The sequence below is a fragment of the Carlito syrichta genome, unplaced genomic scaffold, assembly GCF_000164805.1.
Source record: "Carlito syrichta isolate Samal-C Ts95f unplaced genomic scaffold, Tarsius_syrichta-2.0.1 Scaffold303111, whole genome shotgun sequence".
In the NCBI taxonomy this organism is placed as follows: Eukaryota; Metazoa; Chordata; class Mammalia; order Primates; family Tarsiidae; genus Carlito; species Carlito syrichta.
Genome location: NW_007247207.1, coordinates 1212475 through 1231009, shown reverse-complemented (window position 1 = coordinate 1231009; position 18535 = coordinate 1212475). Strand labels below are relative to the sequence as shown.

At 42.3% G+C, this 18535-nt stretch overlaps 1 pseudogene across 1 annotated transcript; it reads left to right on the top strand.

The window, feature by feature from the left end:
* The first annotated feature begins 215 nt into the window (after positions 1-215).
* Positions 216-18286, top strand: LOC103260074 (annotated as a pseudogene). Its single transcript, XR_002481941.1, has 3 exons — positions 216-308; positions 7266-7492; positions 17721-18286. The product of XR_002481941.1 is annotated as a 40S ribosomal protein S9 pseudogene (transcript).
* Positions 18287-18535: the final 249 nt, after the last annotated feature.

Below are 18535 nucleotides of genomic sequence, written 5' to 3'. Positions count from 1 at the left end.
CCCCCAACACTCCATTTCCAGAGACTGAGTTGACTTTTTACTTTCTCACTATATGAAAAACTGTTCTTGAAATGTGTCAAAGAACCACTCTGACTACAGTGCCAAGAACATTCTGGGGGTGATCTCCTCATTCCCTCCGTGCCTGGGAGAAAGGGTCCCCAGAGAGCAATGCTGGGGAATCCTGGGGCCACCTCCTGTAACTAATGGTGAACTGCATGAACTCTGGGGGACCTGGAATCCTGGCGGGAAATATTAGACATGACAGCCAATGCTTTTCGAACGCCATGTGGAAACATAGTTCTCCAACAGTAAGTAGATACTAGGGGAACCCACAAAACTCTGGAATTTATTTATTTTAAAATATGTATTTATTCTTACATGTTTAAACTTCAGTCACCTCTGTTTGATGTATTATACCCATTGAGATACTTTTTTCACTGCTCAAAACAGTTTTTGAACTTGTCAGTTTTTATGCCTTTTAGTGCTTCTGTTGTTTTTCTATTGTTGTTTGATTCACCTCTTCCACGTCGGCAAAACATTTCCCTTTGAGGACTTTTTTCATGAGGGAGACAAACAAAAAATGCTGCTTGGGCAAGATGAGGTGAATAGGGAAGGTGGAGCACGGGGGTCATGCAGTTTGAGGTCAAAAACTGCTGAGCACTCAGTGCAGTGTGGAGCAGGTATGCTCTAAAATCACCAATCATGAAATGGGCAAGCACACTGAAAAAAATCTCAAAAAAAAAAAACCAAAAAACATTGAAGTCAAACACAGCTTCTCACAACAACGCTAGCTGGCACAGTGATGCCGATGGGTTCCTAGAACACTTTGGTTCCTAGAATACCTACCTAGCGGGAGAAGCCTATACTACAAGGGGACCACCCTTCAAAGAATAATTTTGGGGGTTTGGGGGTTCCCCCCTCGTAAATACAGCCACAAGAAAATCAGGAGATGAGACAAACTCCTTTTGTAATCTAGCCTCACCCTACTCATTTAAGCTTTCTCGTTTTTGGCTAATGCCTGTCCACTCTTTTCCTCCGACTGCCCTGTCCTGCATGGACCTAGACGTCCCTGCCCCAAATCAGCAGAGTGGTCACAAACATTAAGAATAACCTCACGAGCTTTGAGAGTTTATTTCCCTTTTTCGTTTTGGAAAAAGAATAATTATGTCATTTAGTTGTGTATTCTTGATAATCTTAACTTTAGGAGATATAATAAATATTTTGAAGGTTGACATATTCTGAAATAAAGTTTTAGATTAGGGGAAGCAGAATGCAAGTTTGGCTTTGGATGGTAAATGAAAGTGTAAATATTTACAACGAACAATCGAATTTCACATGCTCAGATGCAGAATCATCCATCATAGCTCCAATTGTGATTTTTTTTATTTTTATTTTTATTTTTTTGTTGGAATCTCACTCTGTCACCCAGGCTGGAGTGCAGTGGCACGCTCACGGCCACCCCAGCGTCGACCTGCTGGGCTCTGGTGATCCTTCTGCCTCAGCCTTCCAAGTAGCCAGAACTACAGGTGCACATTACCATGCCCTGCCAATTTTTTTATGTTATTGTAGACACGCGGTCTCGCCAAGTTGTCTGGGTTGATCTCGAATCCACGGGCTCAGGCAACCCACCCGCCACGGCCTCCCAAAGTGCTGGGATTACTAGTTGAGTCCCCGAGCCTGGCCCAATGGTGATTTCTACCAGCAGCAGAGAGGACAGGGATATATCTCCTCAGTGAAAACCATTCTGTCAGATTCCTTTCTTTTGATCAAAATGATAAATATTGTAGCTTGCTCTCACTGATTTATTTTATGTAACAGTACAGGCAATATGCAAAGTTATGAACATTAACAGCAATGGTATGTTTTACAACAGTGGAACTTCAGTACTGCTGGGAATATATTGTATTTGTGCTTCTTGGGGGTACACTGCTTCAGTTGCTAACATAATGAAAGTGCTTATTTCAAGAGACAGTTTTAAAACACAGTTACATTTTATTACTCCTTTAAAAACGCTTCTCACAAGTCCCATATCACTGAGGAGTGCATTGGTCCAGTCTTTTATTGCATGTAGCCCTTGTCCTATTTATGATCCACGACTGATGCATCAGCCTATAAATGTGATTTCTCTGAAGCAATGGAGGTCAAGTCTCTAACTCCTATGACAGGAAGGGATTTAACACAATAATTTTGCTATTCTAAAAATGTTTCTGTTGCCAGCATCCAGTTGGGAAGCGAGGCTTCTCATGGATCATGCTTTTGCTGGAAAATCACAGAATGTTTTAGAGAAGGTAGTCCTAATTGGTGTGAAACATCTTGAATTGCTGAAGTTCTAATGAACTTGAAAAAGCCCTGGAGAATCAAAGGAAGCACAAAATGATGTCATGGTCTTTAAAAGATAAAATAAAAACAGAATGAAAAAAAAAAGCTTTAACTCGTTTCAGAAAGAGATGTCAACTCTTAGTGTTTGTGGATAAAAGTTTCCAGATAATCGTTTTCAATTTGGGGATAGAAGAGAGTGGGTGTGGGGGGCGGTTAACATTTCAGGCAGAAAGAAGAATATCAAACAGTTAGTGCCATCTAGTGGTTATATAGGATAAACACAGGATTTTCCCAAATAGTGAACTTGCTTTTACCAAGCAGGCCAAATTACAGGTCCCCAGAGAAGGTTGGTTTGAATTTATAGCTCCACTTATTCAGTAAATAATGAAACTCAATGATAAAATAGTTTAATAATGAAGACTACATAGAAAAGAGCTGAGTCCCTAAAAGTCACATGTAGAAAATAAGCCCTTGATATGTTTTTTTTGTTTTTGTTTTTTTTTCTGAGTTGGAGTCTCACTCTGTCACCCAGACTGGAGTGCAGTGGCCACTCCCGGCCACCGCAGCCTCGACCTGCTGGGCTCCGGCGATCCTTCCGCCTCAGCCTTCCAAGTAGCTGGAATTACAGGCATGCGCTACCACGCCCGGTTGATTTTTTGATTTATTGTAGAGATGAGGTCTTGCTGCCCAGGCGGGTCTCGAACCCGCGGGCTCAGGCAATCCACTCACCTCAGCCTCCCAAAGGTGCGGGATTACAGGCCGAGCCACCGAACCCGGCTGATATGTTTTAAATATGTGAATTTTGCTATGTTTCAACAAAGTCTGAGTTAAAACTACCAAGAGATGTTTAAGGAGGAAAAGCTACATCTATTTCAAAATATCATGCCAATTAGCATTTTCTGTCACCCGTAAATGATTATCCAAGCATAATTAGATGACTGAACTGAGGGTCTATTTAAGAGGAACTTGATAGAAACTCAGTGTTCGGTGAACTTGGGAAAATTTTACATCTTGATTTCACTGCCCTAAATCTGAAATTTAGCATTTCCTTCAATCAAGAATGTAGGCTACAAACCACAGTAGTGTCAGCTATACCTGAGACGTTGACACCAAAATAAATCAGATATTTTCATGTGAGCATACATGTTTTTCATTACAACTAAATGTTGGTAGTTATCAGACCCTGACACCAGATCTTGTTTTCTAACAGGTAATAAAGAAGCAAATATATTATCATGCTATAAGTTTAGTTTTAAGAACATTTGAATAATTGTTTTCCCTATATACTGTTTCTCTTTGTATGCATTATCTGTGTATTTTATTTAAAGCATTTAGAACATTGCTCTGAGAGGTGAACAGTAGGCTTCGTAAGGCTGCTGGAGGGGTCCATGGAGCACAAAAATCAAGAGCCCTGATCGAAATGATGGTTAAATCATGAAGTCAAAACACATAATTTAGAGGTTAAGAGCACAGTCTCTGAATTTAGTCTCTTAGGCTCAAATCCTACTTTCTAGTTTTGTCTTTTACTTAGCCTCTGTGTGCCTCAGTTTACCCATCCATGACACTCACCTCACAGAAGAGATGCCAGATTTAAGTGAGTTAATATGTGTCAAGTGCTGAAATGAACACTCAGCCCTGAGAAGTTCTTAGGATTAGTTCTTGTCATTACTGCACAATGCATTTATTAAATTTAAAAACTTCTGGGCATTTGGCCTATGGCCAGTGTTAGTGCTTATTAAACATATTATCTACTAGTATTATAAAAAATAAAAATAAAAACTTCTAGGCAAAGCACCAAGATAAATGATCTGAATTTATAATGTAGATTGCCAGCAGTTTTGATGAACAAATATGCCTCGACAATAATTTTGTATTTAGAAAAAACATATTTTATACAATTTTAGAACTGATATTAATAATAATCCTTAAGAATGTAGTAGTATCCCATTTTCTGAACCCCAGATAGTTAAGTGCCCAATTCAAAGTCACATGGATGAAATGGCTGGAATACGAATGAAAACTTTTGGTAATTGTTTTTCACCCACCCAATCCTAAAAATCCAAAAGCTTTAGATGCTCTCAAAGTATGTTTAAAAGATAAGACTTTCCCTGCAATCCCCCTACTGGGAATATACCCTGAAGAACACAAATCACTCTATAAAAAAGATACCTGGACACGTATGTTTATCGCAGCATTGTTCACAATAGCAAGAACCTGGAAACAACCATGCTGCCCATCAAAAGAGGACTGGATTAAAAAAATGTGGTACATATACACGATGGAATACTACGCAGCCATAAAAAAGAACAAAATCATGAATTTTGCAGCAACCTGGATGGAACTAGAGTCTATAATACTGAGTGACCTCACACAGAAACAAAGATCAGAATATCACATGTTCTCACTCATATAATGGACCTTGAACATCCAATGTAATACTATAACAAAATGACTGACGGTACTGGGAAACTATGGGGGGGAGGGGGAGGGGATTAACAGTAGCAAATATCTGTCTGGGGCTGGGAAAACACCTCTTATCAACAGGGTGTCTGAATGAAACGTAATTGTACACCTAATCCTTAACTGTACCCCACAAAACTATAATAAAAATACTGATTAATTAAAAAAAAAAAAAAAAAAAAAAAGATAAGACTTTGTAAAAGTTGAAGGAGAATCTATATCTAGATGGGTACCATACAACTAGTTCGTAAGATTTACCTAACCTAATTTGAGGATTAATCCCACACCAGGATGGTAGGAAAAAAGAACAAACTGAGAACTTTTGTACATATGAACTCTCTTGATCTTTACAATAAATTTGTGATCATATCTTTTTCCCTACAAAAATATTTAAGTGCATACTTTTCTTTTTTGAGTCAGAATCTCACTCTGTTGCCCAGACTAGAGTGCAGTGGCACAATCACAGCTCACTGCAGCCTTGACCCGCTAGGCTCAGGTGACCCTCCCTCCTCAGCCTCTGTGGTGGCTGGGATTATAGGTGTGCCGCCAGGCCCGGATAATTTTTTGATTTTTTTTTTTTTTTTTTTTGTAGAAATAGGATCTTGCTGTGTATGTTGCCCTGGGTTTAAGCAATCCTTTCACCTCAGCCTCCCAAAGTGCTGGGATTACAGGCGTGAGCCACCATACCCAACCGGTACTATATTTTAAACATTTGAGACAAGAGGAGTAAACAAGATAAAGTCTCTGCCCTTATGGCATTTAATTTTCAAAGGTGATGATGAGGAGACAGATAAGTAATGCCCATGTGGCTGATGAAGAAACAAGAGTTGGGGATAAATAACAAACTCCCTTAAGCTCATATAGCTATTGCATCACAGCAGAGGATTTGAAGAGAGTTCTTGCTGACAGTCCACCTTTGATAATTCCACTCTCCTCTTAGCTGCCTTCTGGGAAAGGGCCAGGCATGCTACTGAGAGCAAAGACATCAGTAAACAGACTGTTCCTGCCACATTATGAAAGTGAATATGAGCTTCTGTTCTGTGTTTGTTTGTCTGAGAAGCAAATGATTTTCAGTGGCAATGCACTGAAATCTGCAGAAGATCTGTGTTGCACTCTTGACTTTGCCACTCGTGATCGGTGTAGTTAAGTCAGTGTTCTCACCCAAATCGTGGTGAAAATGGAGGCATCTCAAGAGGCCTTTGTGAGAATCAAATAAGCTAGTGTTTATGAGCATCTGGAAAAGAGGCTGGTCCACAGTAGGCTGGCAATAAATTTGTAGAGATGATGGCACTGAGTATCTGGTATTATTCACTTGTGGATTAACTGAGGAGGGCATGGTTCATGTCTCACCCCCACTGCCTTTTGTTCAATTTCACCTTAATCTCTAGTGTGGGATGATAACAGCTACCAAAAAGGGTGGTGGTGGTGATTAAAAATGAGCAGTAGACCATACAATGCACCTAGTACAGTTTCTGGCATAGAACAAGCAATCAGGAAATTATAGTGATTGTGATGATTATTTTTTGTGTCCAACAGAGCACATATTCGGTAGACAATTTATAAAGTGTGCCACAAATTTGGATCCAGATAGTGTTGGTTATGAAGACGTTAAAATCTAAACATTTCAATTTAAACATCCTAAAAAGTCTAAATATTTAAATTTAAAAATCCTTAAAAATCTTGAAAACATTAAGCAGTTCAGAAATGTTCAATGTAAAGAAGCATGCATGCAGGCCAACGAAGTATAAGTCATTTCCTCTTTGTTAATTAGGAGTACATATGATTTTAATAAGTGCCCTTCCAGAACGTATCTTCACATTTCAATTTTTTTCTGGCTTCATCTATAAGTGAGAAATCACGCATAATCTGTAACTCGTGAGGGCATTAGAGATATCTTTAAAAAAACATTCTGTCCTGGATTCACGTTTATCAGATAATAGCAGAATCAGTGAAGAATCTGATCAGCACAACATACTCCCTTTTTAAAGATACCTCTAACCCTAGCCCTAACCCTAACTTTATTTTGTTTATTATTTAATTAATTATTTATTTTTTTTGAGTTGGAGTTTCACTCTGTCACCCGGGCTGGAGTGCAGTGGCATGCTCATGGCCACCACAGCCTTGACCTGCTGGGTTCAGGCGATCCTTCCACCTCAGCTTTCCAAGTAGCTGGAACCACAGACGCATGCCACCATGCCCGGCTAATTTTTGTGATTTATTTTAGAGAGGAGGTCTCACTAAGTTACCCAGGCTGGTCTCGAACCCCCGGGGTCTGGCAATCCCTCTCACCTCGGGCCTCCCAAAGTGCTGGGATGACAGGCTAAACCACCGCACGGGTCAGGACAGAATATTTAAAACCGAGGACGTCTGACTTAGCAGGCACAAGCTGTTGAGGGAGTTTAATGGGAAGGGAGTTTATTTCTAAACATTACTTGGGGAACCAGGATTCAGTTTTAAATACCTGAGCTCGTGTCCTCTTTACAAAGGTACCTATCCATCCGACTGGATCCAGATTTCCTCCCAAACTTAAAGCACGTCACCCTACAAAGGAGAGGCTTGATGATGATAAGCAAATAAAGGACATCAGGCTTTCAAGCTTTCAAGCTTTCTGTGTGGGTGAGGAGTTGACTTCCTTCTCCCCAAACACACACACCCTCGCACGCAGGCCCACTCGCAGCCTCTTCAACCTGCCAGCCGCTCTTCTTACCGAGGGGTAATTGGCAGGTTGGGCACTCCACCTTCATTGCATCCCCTTCATTGCATCCCCCAGGGAGAAACCGCAGCTCCCTGGGCGGGAGGGACGGGGGCGTCGGTGGCTACGGGCTGAGCTATTCTTTTCAATGAAGTGAATTCTGACTAAAACATTTAGCAGCTGCCCGAGGCCAAGCCTGGAGGCTGGGTTTGGGGTTTGGGAAGGACCGCTGGCTCCAGGTCGCAATCCGAGAGCCGGTGTCCCTCCCTCCCGGCCGCCCGTCTAACTGCTTCCCGGAACTCCCCTGGGCTGGGGTCGTCGGCTGTGCCGGCTCCTCCCGAGCCGCCCCAGCTTAACTGGAGCACGCCAGCCTCCCCCCCAGCCCCAACAAGGGATCTCTTGGTCTCTAATCGTCACGCGGGTTCAATCGCCCAGCGGGAGGTCCGTTGCCCCAAGCCGACTCCTCTTCTGCTGCCCTTCACTCCCCCCCACTGGCCAAAGACATTTCTGTCGTTAACCCTTGTGAGACTCCACCCCGGGGAAAACGTAATTCAAGCTGTAATCCCAGCACTTGGGGAGGCCGAGGCGAGAAGACCGACTGAGCCCGCGGGTTCGAGACCCGCCTGGGCAACTGGGCGAGCCCGCATCTCTACAATAAAGGAGAAAATTAGCCGGGTGCGGTGGCATGCGTCTGTAGTTCCAGCTACTTGGAAGGCTGAGGCGGGAGGATCGCCTGAGCCCGGCAGGTCGAGGCTGCGGTGGCCGTGAGCGTGCCTCTGCACTCTAGCCTGGGCAACAGAGTGAGACTCCAACTAAAAAAAAAAAAAAAAAAGAAAAAAATTCAGAAGTTTATGACAGTCAGGCTTACACGCAGGTTGGTTAAAAATACAGAAGACGCATACTGTAAAGACTGGAATGCATGTTTTTATTTGAATCAAACATAGGTAATTATGTTGAAAAAGACTGCTGGCCAGGCTCGGTGGCTCAGCCTGTAATCCCGCGCCTTTGGGAGGCTGAGGTGAGTGGATTGCCTGAGCCCGCGGGTTCGAGACCCGCCTGGGCAGTGAGACTTCATCTCTACAGTAAATCAAAAAATCAACCGGGCGTGGTAGCGCATGCCTGTAATTCCGGGCTACTTGGAAGGCTGAGGCGGAAGGATCGCCGGAGCCCAGCAGGTCGAGGCCGGGAGCACTGCACGCCAGTCTGGGCGACAGAGTGAGACTCCAACTCAAAAAAAAAAAAAAAAAGATACTGCTTGGGTTTCAGTGGATTCAGCAAAATCGAGTCGCTTATTCAATTATTCAGAGTAGTAGCATCTTTCTATGTCAGTCTCTAGTCAATTGCACGTGTTTTACATGGTGTGGGGAGGGTCTCAGCACACTAATCAGAGCTTCTGACACATCCTCACATGAACATAGGAATCACATTCTCCTTACTCCTGGGTACACTTTGACTGTAGTGTGCATGTCTTGGAGGACTGCATAATCTCTCTTGCTCAATGCTACAGCTGACCAACCACATACAAGGGTCTGAGTTACATTAATTCTTGTACACATGTTGCCTATATTTCAACATAGAGGAACCTCGCAGGCCTTGGCAATCCGTTGCATACCCAGGTGATTTGGGTGGAAGAGTCCCCGGGGTCCCTATGAAACATGCTAAAAAGACAAATTGATCTTTGGCGCCTTCCCCCATGCCCTGCAGTGCTCCCACCCCACACCTTCTTCGAAGGCCCCTACGAACTAAAATGATCTCTTGCCTGTACCAGTCGTCTGCCTCTTCACAACTGCTGAAAAGAGTCTCTTGAAGATCACCGTGCCTATGAGCCACCTGGGGATCTCGATAAACTGCAGATTCTGCTTTAGGAGGTCTGGGATGTGCTGGAGAGTCCGCAGGCCTCCTAAATCTCCAGGTGGTGCTGATGTTACTGGTCCTCTGTGGACCATACTTTGAGTAGCAAGGCAATCATATCATCAGATTAGAGGGATTCCTTTTAATTAAAGTGTAAATGACTGTTAAACCCAACACAGCTGGTGTTTGCATATCAATGGGAGCTGTGTTCTTTGCATCAATCCCTAGAGAAGGAAGAGAAGTAGAATCTGCTGGGCTCGGTGGTTCGGCCTGTAATCCCGTGCCCTGGGGAGGCTGAGGTGGGTGGATTGCCTGAGCCTGCGGGTTCGAGACCTGCTTGGGCAGCGAGACCTCATCTCTGCAATAAATCAAAAAACCAGCCGGGCGTTAGTAACGCATGCCCAGGTTGAGGCTGCGGTGGCCGCTCCCGGCCACTTCACTTCAGTCTGGGTGACAGAGTGAGACTCCAATTAAAAAAAAAAAAGAGAAGTAGAATCACCCAAATCCTTTCTTTAAAGCCTCTTTTTCTGAAGTGATGAGAGGGGAGGGGCAAGGTTAATCCCAGGAGAACTGGGTGTTTCTTTGGCTTCCAGTCTTCTTTCTGTTCCCCTTTCGCTCTCTCACCATCCAAGGCTCACTTTTTTTCATACCCCTTTTCTACTTTGTGTTTCAAGGACATGAAAAAGCTCCAAGTTTTATGATATTATTTAATAGTTAAATATGCTTTTGCATGATAAAAATGTTTCTAAATTCTTGGAAGTGAATGGGTGCTATCCCAATTTTGCTACAGAATTCAGGCACACTGATGGTATATTTCTTTTTTCTTTCTTCTTTTTTTTTATAGGCAGGGTCTTGCTCTGTCACTCAGGCTCAAGTGCAGAGGCACAGTCACGGCTCACTGCAATCTCAAACTCCTGGGAGTGATCCTTCTGCCTCAGACTCCTGAGTAGCTAAGACTACAGGTATGTCACCATGCCTGGCAAATTTTTTGTAAAGGAAGAGGTTTCACTATGCTGCCCAGGCTGATCTTGCATTCCTGACCTCAACTAATCCTCCTGCCTCTACTTCCCTTGGTGCTGGGATTACAGGCATGAGCCACCCTGTCTGGCTCACTTCTGGTTTATTTCTTGACCAAATATTAGCAGTAGCCAGTATTAGCTTCCAAAAACGAGCAAAAATTCACTAATTTTAGAGATAAAAATTCAGTAAAAAAATGTGTTTAGAAATTTGTGCTACTATGAATTAACCAATATTTATTTTTTTAGTTGGAGTCTCACTCTGTCGCCCAGGCTGGAGTGCAGTGGCACGCACATGGCCACCCAGCCTCCACCTGCTGGGCTCAGTTGATCCTTCAGCCTCAGCCCTCCCAGGAGTTGGAACTACAGGCATCTGCCTCCACACCCAGCTAATTTTTAAAAAATTTACTGTAGAGATGAGGTCTCTCCAAGTTGCCCAGGTTGGTCTTGAGCCGGTGGACTCAGGCAAAACTCTCACCTCCGCCTCCCAAAGTGCTGAGATTATAGGTGTGAGCCACCTCACGCAGCCTTATTTACTTATGAAGACTTTGCTCTAGACAAAGAGTACTGGGTTGGAGCTAAGAGAGTGTAATTCTAGTTCCAACTCTAAGGTAACTAGTTGTATAATCCTGAGCAATAGCAATAAGAATTGCACCTCCGTTTGTCAAACCTATTTATTAGTTGAACAGATATTTATTGAGCACTTATGATGAGCTTGTTAAACATCTAGCAAATACTCAGTGCTATAGTATTGATCAAGTTCTTATGTATGTTTAAACCATAGGGGGTTTTGAGTTGCATTTATTTGCTCCCAGCAAGTGATACAGGCACATAGAATAATGGCCCCAGTTCTTGCTATGCAATCCTTGTCTCCTGCTGCTTTTCTAACTCTGAGATTTTGTCTGGAAGCTCTGAAGATATAGCAGGCTGGTTCTTGTAGCAACTTTCTCTGTTGGGTGATGGCCAAGGAAGGTATCCGGTTGCACATGAATAAAATGTGTCTGGTGAGCTGGGGCTGTTATAAACTTGGGTGGGCTCAACTGTTAGGGAAGCCAGCACTGGTCAAGAGGAAGTGTTGGAAAAAACCCTGTACCAGATGGGAACAGGCTAGGGAGATTTTTCAGCCTCGGGACCCATTCCAGAACCCATGGTGCAACTGTGCAGTGCCAGAAAGGTCAGCTATGTCATGACTCTGGAAGATGCATTTGAATTGGTACCCCTTGCCAGCAGCTGGGAATATAGGGAACAAGCTACGACCCCCAGGGGGTATACGAGGGCAGGGACACAGCAAGGTGTTGAATCCCCGCCAGATGAACTATGATGGTTCTAGGCAAAGCTCCAGACCCAGCAATGGGCTGGAATACTAAGTAGGAAATTGAGGCTGAAGTCTGGTTTGAGAATAGGGCTTGTAGCCTGGTGCTCAGGCCTCGGCAGACACCAGGCCTACAGCAAGAAGATGAATTCCAGATTCCACACACTAGTGTTAATCCTTGCTGTGGTCAGGGGTGGCTGACTCAGAGCCTGGACTGGGCTGTGTCTAGAACTGGCCAGGATTGGGAAGGCAGGGACTGTGAGGGAAACATCAGAGGAGAAACTCTGTTGGTAACCTCAGTCTCCATATTGCCAGTCCCTCTTGGGACATTACATTATACCAGTGGGGAACCAGTTTCTTGACTTACACAAACTTCGAGACTTTTAAAAAAAAAGTTGACTGTTGTAAACTTCGAGATTAATTTTGTAAAGTGAAAATACTTCTGAGAGATGTGATGTCTTAAGCCCTGCCTCTCTTTTTCTTACTGAAGATTTTGGAAACAATGTAATGTCAATGTCCTGCATTAGAGACCACCAGGGACACTCCTGTAGTTAGACAAATTAGGTTGATTCCTTGTTGCAATGAGAAAGAACATATACCACGGAGACCTCAGCAAGAAGGGATTAGAAATGACTTATCATAGGATCTGGCTTTAGATTGGGCAAACTTGTGGAGGGTCTAGAGGAGTCAGAGAGTAGAGAGTGGGAATAGTTTTGAGATTGGGTTTCTCAATAAGTTGTATCTATAAGGAAGAGAGTCTAGACCAAAGATAAAACTGTAATTGGTAAGAAAGCAGCAGTCAATCATATTAACCAGGAGAGACTAGGATATTTGCTATTTTGTGGATTTTACAGTGCCCATATTTTTGTCTGTTCTTAGATAAGATTATGAGGTAGTCTTGTTTTGTCTCACTTTATCATGGCCTCATGGGAACCTCGTCTGATGTCAGTGTCTGTGAGATGGTTTATGGCCACCAGGAGACATCATGGCCCACCAATGCCTGCCAGTTCAGCTCCTAAGTATATCAATGCCCCGCTGCAAGTGTCATACCAGCTCCCAGATGTCAGGGACTGCATCTCTCTTTTTCAGTATAGTCTGGCCCACCTATTCTTAGCAGATTAAAAAAGAAATAGGATTTCAAGTATTTTTTATAGGCAAAGTTTGGGGAACACAGGGAAACTTGTTCTTGTGGTATTATTTTGTTGTTAGTTCTCACACTTTACTCTGTAGTCAGGGAACAGAGTACATCTTGCAATACTTCACTAATGTCACTCGTATGTTGTTATTTACATTTTACAAAGGAAAAAATGGTGGCATAAAAAGTTAGATAAGCTACCATAGATCATGCAAAAGGTGAGTCAGGAAGAACTAGAAACAACACATGCTATGCTTCCTCAATCAAAAGCTGGCAGTTGGTCACCAAAATCATGGGGAGGTCACCTTTATGAACGATGCACCCAAGAGCATGGTGGTTACAATTGATAATGAGGATGTTGATACTCTTCAGGGTTAGAAATGTGTCATAAGCATACCCAACTTTTCCTTAACACTGACAAATTTATTCTTTAACATTTTATAACTTGTATTATTATGTGTAAACATTTTCTTGAGCCAACTTATAGCTGTAGCCAGTTTTTGTCTCCTCGGACAAAGGATCCCTTGAGTTTACTGCCAGATCTGTGAAGAAGCTTACCCTCACCCAATCTATTTTTGCTTTTGTTTTCTTTACAAGACTGTGTGCTAACTGAAGGGAAGGGCAATATCCACACTATTTCACTAAAGTGGGACACTGAATAAATGTTTACAGATGACTGATGCTTATTTAGTTTACAAGAAAGTATATAAACCCAAGACCAAGACGTTATGATAAATTCTAAATCTTTGCATCACCCTAATCGAAATGGTGACTTCCAAATTCCTTTGATCTTGAACAAAAATTCTTTGTTGAATGAAAGCAAATATCCACAAAAGACTTGTACACAAATGTTTATAGCAGCTTTATTCATAAAAGCCCCAACTGGAGAACAGCTCAAATGTCTATCAGGAGGTAAATGGATAAACAAACTGTGGTATATCCATACAATGGAATACTACTCAGTCATAGAAAGGACGTACCAATAAATAAATACATCAACATGGATGTTTTTCAGCAATAGTGTACTGAGAAAAATAAGCCAAATATAAAAGATGGCATACTGTATAATTCCATTTATGTGAAGCTTTAGAAAACCACATCTGATCTATAATGACAGAAAGCAACTCAGTGTTTGCCTGGGTTTGGGGGTGTGAGACTGATAAACTAGAAAAGGCACAAAAGAAGTGTCTGAGTGATGAAAACATTCTGTATCTTGATTGTAGTATGCTGTAGTCCAGCTCCAGGAGAGAGTCAGGGCTTGAGATGGGGGAATTGGGAAGTGGCGAAAGAGAAAAGACAAAAACTACAGGAATCCTCTTCCTGGGGAGAGCTCAAGACTCTGCCAATTTTTATTCAATTCTTACAAGCTTATATAGTTTTTTTACTGACCCCCCTACCCACAAAATGTATCCCATGTTACACATTAAATGTTGACATCATGTTTTTTCTTTTGTTTATGGGGAAGTTGACCTTTATAAGTTTCATTTTGTTCCTTCCTGCTACCAGTGGTGTAACAAAATACCAGCTGCCAAGAATTTATCAGCCACATCCTGTGACCTCTAGACCAACTGAATCTCTTCCCTTCGCTATTCTATTTCTTTTCCCTTACTAATCTATTTTCTTAATTCTACCTTTATATATATTTTTAGCAACAACATATTGACTTTTTTTCTTTTATATAACCACCCTTATCTTACCCACTACGAATTCTTAATACTCTATTTTTAAAAAAATTTAACTTTCTTAATTCTAATTGCCTTATCTATATTATTTGCCATTTTCTTATCACCCATTTTACATTTTATATTTCTAAACAAAACATGCCTAAATCTACACTTATATATTAAATTAATCTTACTTCTAATCCTAAATGTATTTAATTTTAAACCTACATTAGGTGTATATAATTTTAAGTTTACCTTAAAACTGAATTATTTCCTATTCCTTCTATTACTTATATTTAACTAATACCTACATCTATAATAAACATTTATTTTTTAAATTATAATTGTTATTTATTTAATTCTAATCCTTATTTTAATTTTAACCCTCTTTCTAATTAAACTATAATATTTCTTAAATCAAAAGGCATGTCTGTGACTTGTTTTTCCTGAAAACACCTGTTTTTTGGAGATACTCTGTCTCAGTTTCTCACTTCCTCATCAATCACAACTGTCAATGTTGTTACTTAGGAAGGATATGAGGAAGTACTTGTTTTTCCTTTTTAGCTAAAGGTTTCAAAATTTGCATTCCCTTGTCCCTTCAGGGGGAACATTTTTGCTATTGAGCCCTTTTTACGTTTCCATACATAGGTTTACTGCGAATTCCACATCCTTGCACATTCTAGCTAATTGTTTTATTTATCAAGGGAAGTGTTTTTCAAGCCTAAGCATGCATTACTTTAAGACTAAAAGGAGTCCTTCAATAGGATCCATGGGGCTCTGCCTCCATCATGGCCGCTTCCCACTGGGGCTCTGCTCCCAGTCAGTGTTTTTCCCATTTTCGGGTAACCTCCATTTTGCCTCTTTAGGGGTTGCAGCTTCTGACAGTAGTAGTGCTTACACAGGTGTATACATTTGTCAAGACTCATGGAGCTGTACATCTAGAATTGGTGGATTTTATCATATGTAGCTTATACCCCAGTAAAGCTAACTTAAAGAAAGTCTCTCTTAACTTTACCTCCCTCTTCAGCTACTGCCCCTTTTCCTTGGTCCTCCTTTTGAGTGAAGCTTCCCAAGGATTATCTGTATTCTTAGTTTCAATTACTCTTCCCTAAATCTGTTTAGAAAAAAAAGGTTTTAACAAGGTCATCAGCAGCCTCAATGTCACGACTCCAATGGTCAATTGCACATCCTGTCTGGTGAGACCTCGCAGTGGAGTTTGACAGAGTTGCTCATTCCCTGCTCTTGGACACCCTTTGATGTCTCTCATGGTGTTCCAGGGTCACTGGCCAGTCTTCTTCAATCTCTGTTTCTGGTTCCTCATCACTGCTTAGGCCACTGAATTTTGGAGGCTCACCCCTTGATGATCTCTTTCAATCTCAGGGCTTAAAATGCTATTTCTGGCCAGACTTGGTGGCTCAGCCTGTAATCTCAGCACTTTGGGAGGTCGAGGCGAATGGATTGCCTGAGCCCATGGGTTCGAGACCAGCCTGGGACCTCGTCTCTATAATAAAATTAAAAAATAAGCTGGTGTGGTAGTGAACACCTATAATTCCAGCTACTTGGAAGGTTGAGGCAGAAGAATTGTCAGAATCCAGCAGATCAACTCTGGAGTGGCTGTGAGTATGCTGCTGTACTCCAGCCTGGGTGACAGAGTGAGATTCTAGCTCAAAAAAATAAAAATGCTATCTCTATGCTGATCATCCCCAAATTTCTATTTCTAGGAAGAGCTCATCTCCTGCACTTTAGATTCATGTAACCAACTGCTTACTCCACTTGGATGCCTAATTCACACTCAGGGTGCTGAATCTGAGCTCCTGGTTACCACAGTATCTCCTTCATACCCTTGCCTACCAAACCTACTTCTTCCTCTGTCTTCCTTACCTTGGCAAAGGGCAACTCCATCCTTCTAGTTTCTTCAGCCAAAAGCTTGAGTCATCCTTGACTTCTTTTAAATACTATATTCATTCCAATGAAATTCTGTTGATTCTACTTCAAAAATACATCTAGAGTCCAATAACATCCACTAGTCTTATTTTACTAAGTTTCAAATCCTCTTCCCTAACTCTCTGTTTTTAGAAGAAAAGAGATTTTAATTCAAGCCTTAGTTGTTTGTTGCCTGGGTTATTGCAATAGTCTCTTGTTTGAAGTTCTTTGTTGAGTAAAGTTGGGTTTATGCTTCCCCATAGTCTAGTTTCCACATATAAGCTAGCATAATCTTTTAAAAATGCAAGTCAGACCACGCTACTCTGCTGAAAACAAATGCTCTAAGTCCAGTGCTTTAAGCCAATGTCCTTATAATAACCTAAAAGGCCTAATGTGCTCTGACCTACCCGTCCCCTTTTCTTACTCTGATTTAGCTTGCTATTGACCACTTTAATATCCCTGGAATGCACCAGACATCTTTGAACCTCAGGGCCTTTGCATTTCCTTCCTCTCTGCCTGGAATTCTCTCCCTCAGATATCCACACTGCTCACTTCCTTACTCCTTCATGACTTTGTCCAAATGTCCTTGTTAGGAAAAATCTCTGACAGACCTCTTTAAAATTACAATTTCTTCTGTCTTAATCTATTACATGTTGCTATGACAGAATACCTGAGACCAGGTAATTTATAAAGAAATTAGGTTTATTGCTCACAGTTCTGCAGGCTGGGAAGTACAAGAAACATGGTGCTGGCATCTGCTTGGCTTTTAGTGAGGACCATGTGCAAGATCAAAACATGATGGGGGGGATCAAAGGTTAGGAGGACACACATGCAGAGAGACGAAAGAGCAGGAGGAATCTCACTTTCTAACAACCCACTCTCCTGGGCACTAAACTCTTCCTGGGAAAACTGAAGTAACCCTTTGCAAGAACAAATCCAGTCTTGCCAGAGTGAGAACCTGCTCACTACTGCACAAAGCCAATCATGAGGGATCCACCCCCATGATCCAAACACCTCCCATTGGATCCCACCTCCAATACCACCACACTGGGGATCAAATTTCAACTTGAATTTTGGTGGGTTTCTTTTCTATCTTTTACAGAATTTTTCACCCTCTGATATACCACATATTTTACTTATGCATTTGTTCATTGTATATTTTCCTCCAGTTGAGTGCCTCACGCTCTCTGAGGCAGGATGTTTTTCAACAATTTCTTTGCTGTTTTACCTGCAGAACCTAGACTACAGCATCTGGTTCATAGGAGATTCAACAAGTATATTGTTAATTAATGAATGGGAGGAAACGGAGGCATGGGGAGACTAAGTGAATTGGCAAAACTTGCCTAAGAGAGACAGATAGAGAATCGCTTTTAAGAAAATTCAGCTCGAGGGTCAAGTTTACGCTGGCCAAAATCCGCAAGGCCGCCCGGGAGCTGCTGACGCTAGACGGAAAGGACCCGCGGCGTCTGTTTGAAGGCAATGCCCTGCGGCGGCGACTTGCCCGCATTGGGGTGCGGGATGAGGGCAAGATGAAGCTGGATAGCATCCTGGGCCCGAAGATCGAGGATTTCTTGGAGAGGCGCCTGCAGACCCAGGTCTTCAAGCTGGGCCTGGCCAAGTCCATTCATCATGCTCGTGTGCTGATCCGCCAGCGCCGTATCAGGGGCCGCAAGCAGGTTGTGGACATCCCGTCCTGCACCGTCCACCTGGATTCCCAGAAGCACGTTGACTTCTCCCTCCGCTCTCCAGACGGGGGTGGCCGCCCAGGCCGCGTGAAGAGGAAAAATGCCAAGAAGGGCCAGGGTGGGGCGGGAGCTGGAGAGGGCGAGGAGGAGGATTAAGCCCATCCAGGTGCCCTTCCTGGGCTGGTGAATGGTCTAGATTTACAGTCAGATAATAAAAGATCAACGCTTACAAAAAGAAAGAAAGAAGGAAAATCCAGCACACTGGATTCTGTCTGGTCCTTATACCCCAGAATCACATTGAAATTCATTGTGGGGGCACTCACGTAGATGTAAAATAAACTTCTCCATCTTGGCAAGATGGCTCTAGAAATTAGTTACCATTTCTAAGTTGCTTGACTTCAGCAAAATATTCTGAACATTTCTCAAATATGATCCCTGACTAGTCAATGAATTCTCCAGTGTCAAGGGGTTTGTGACC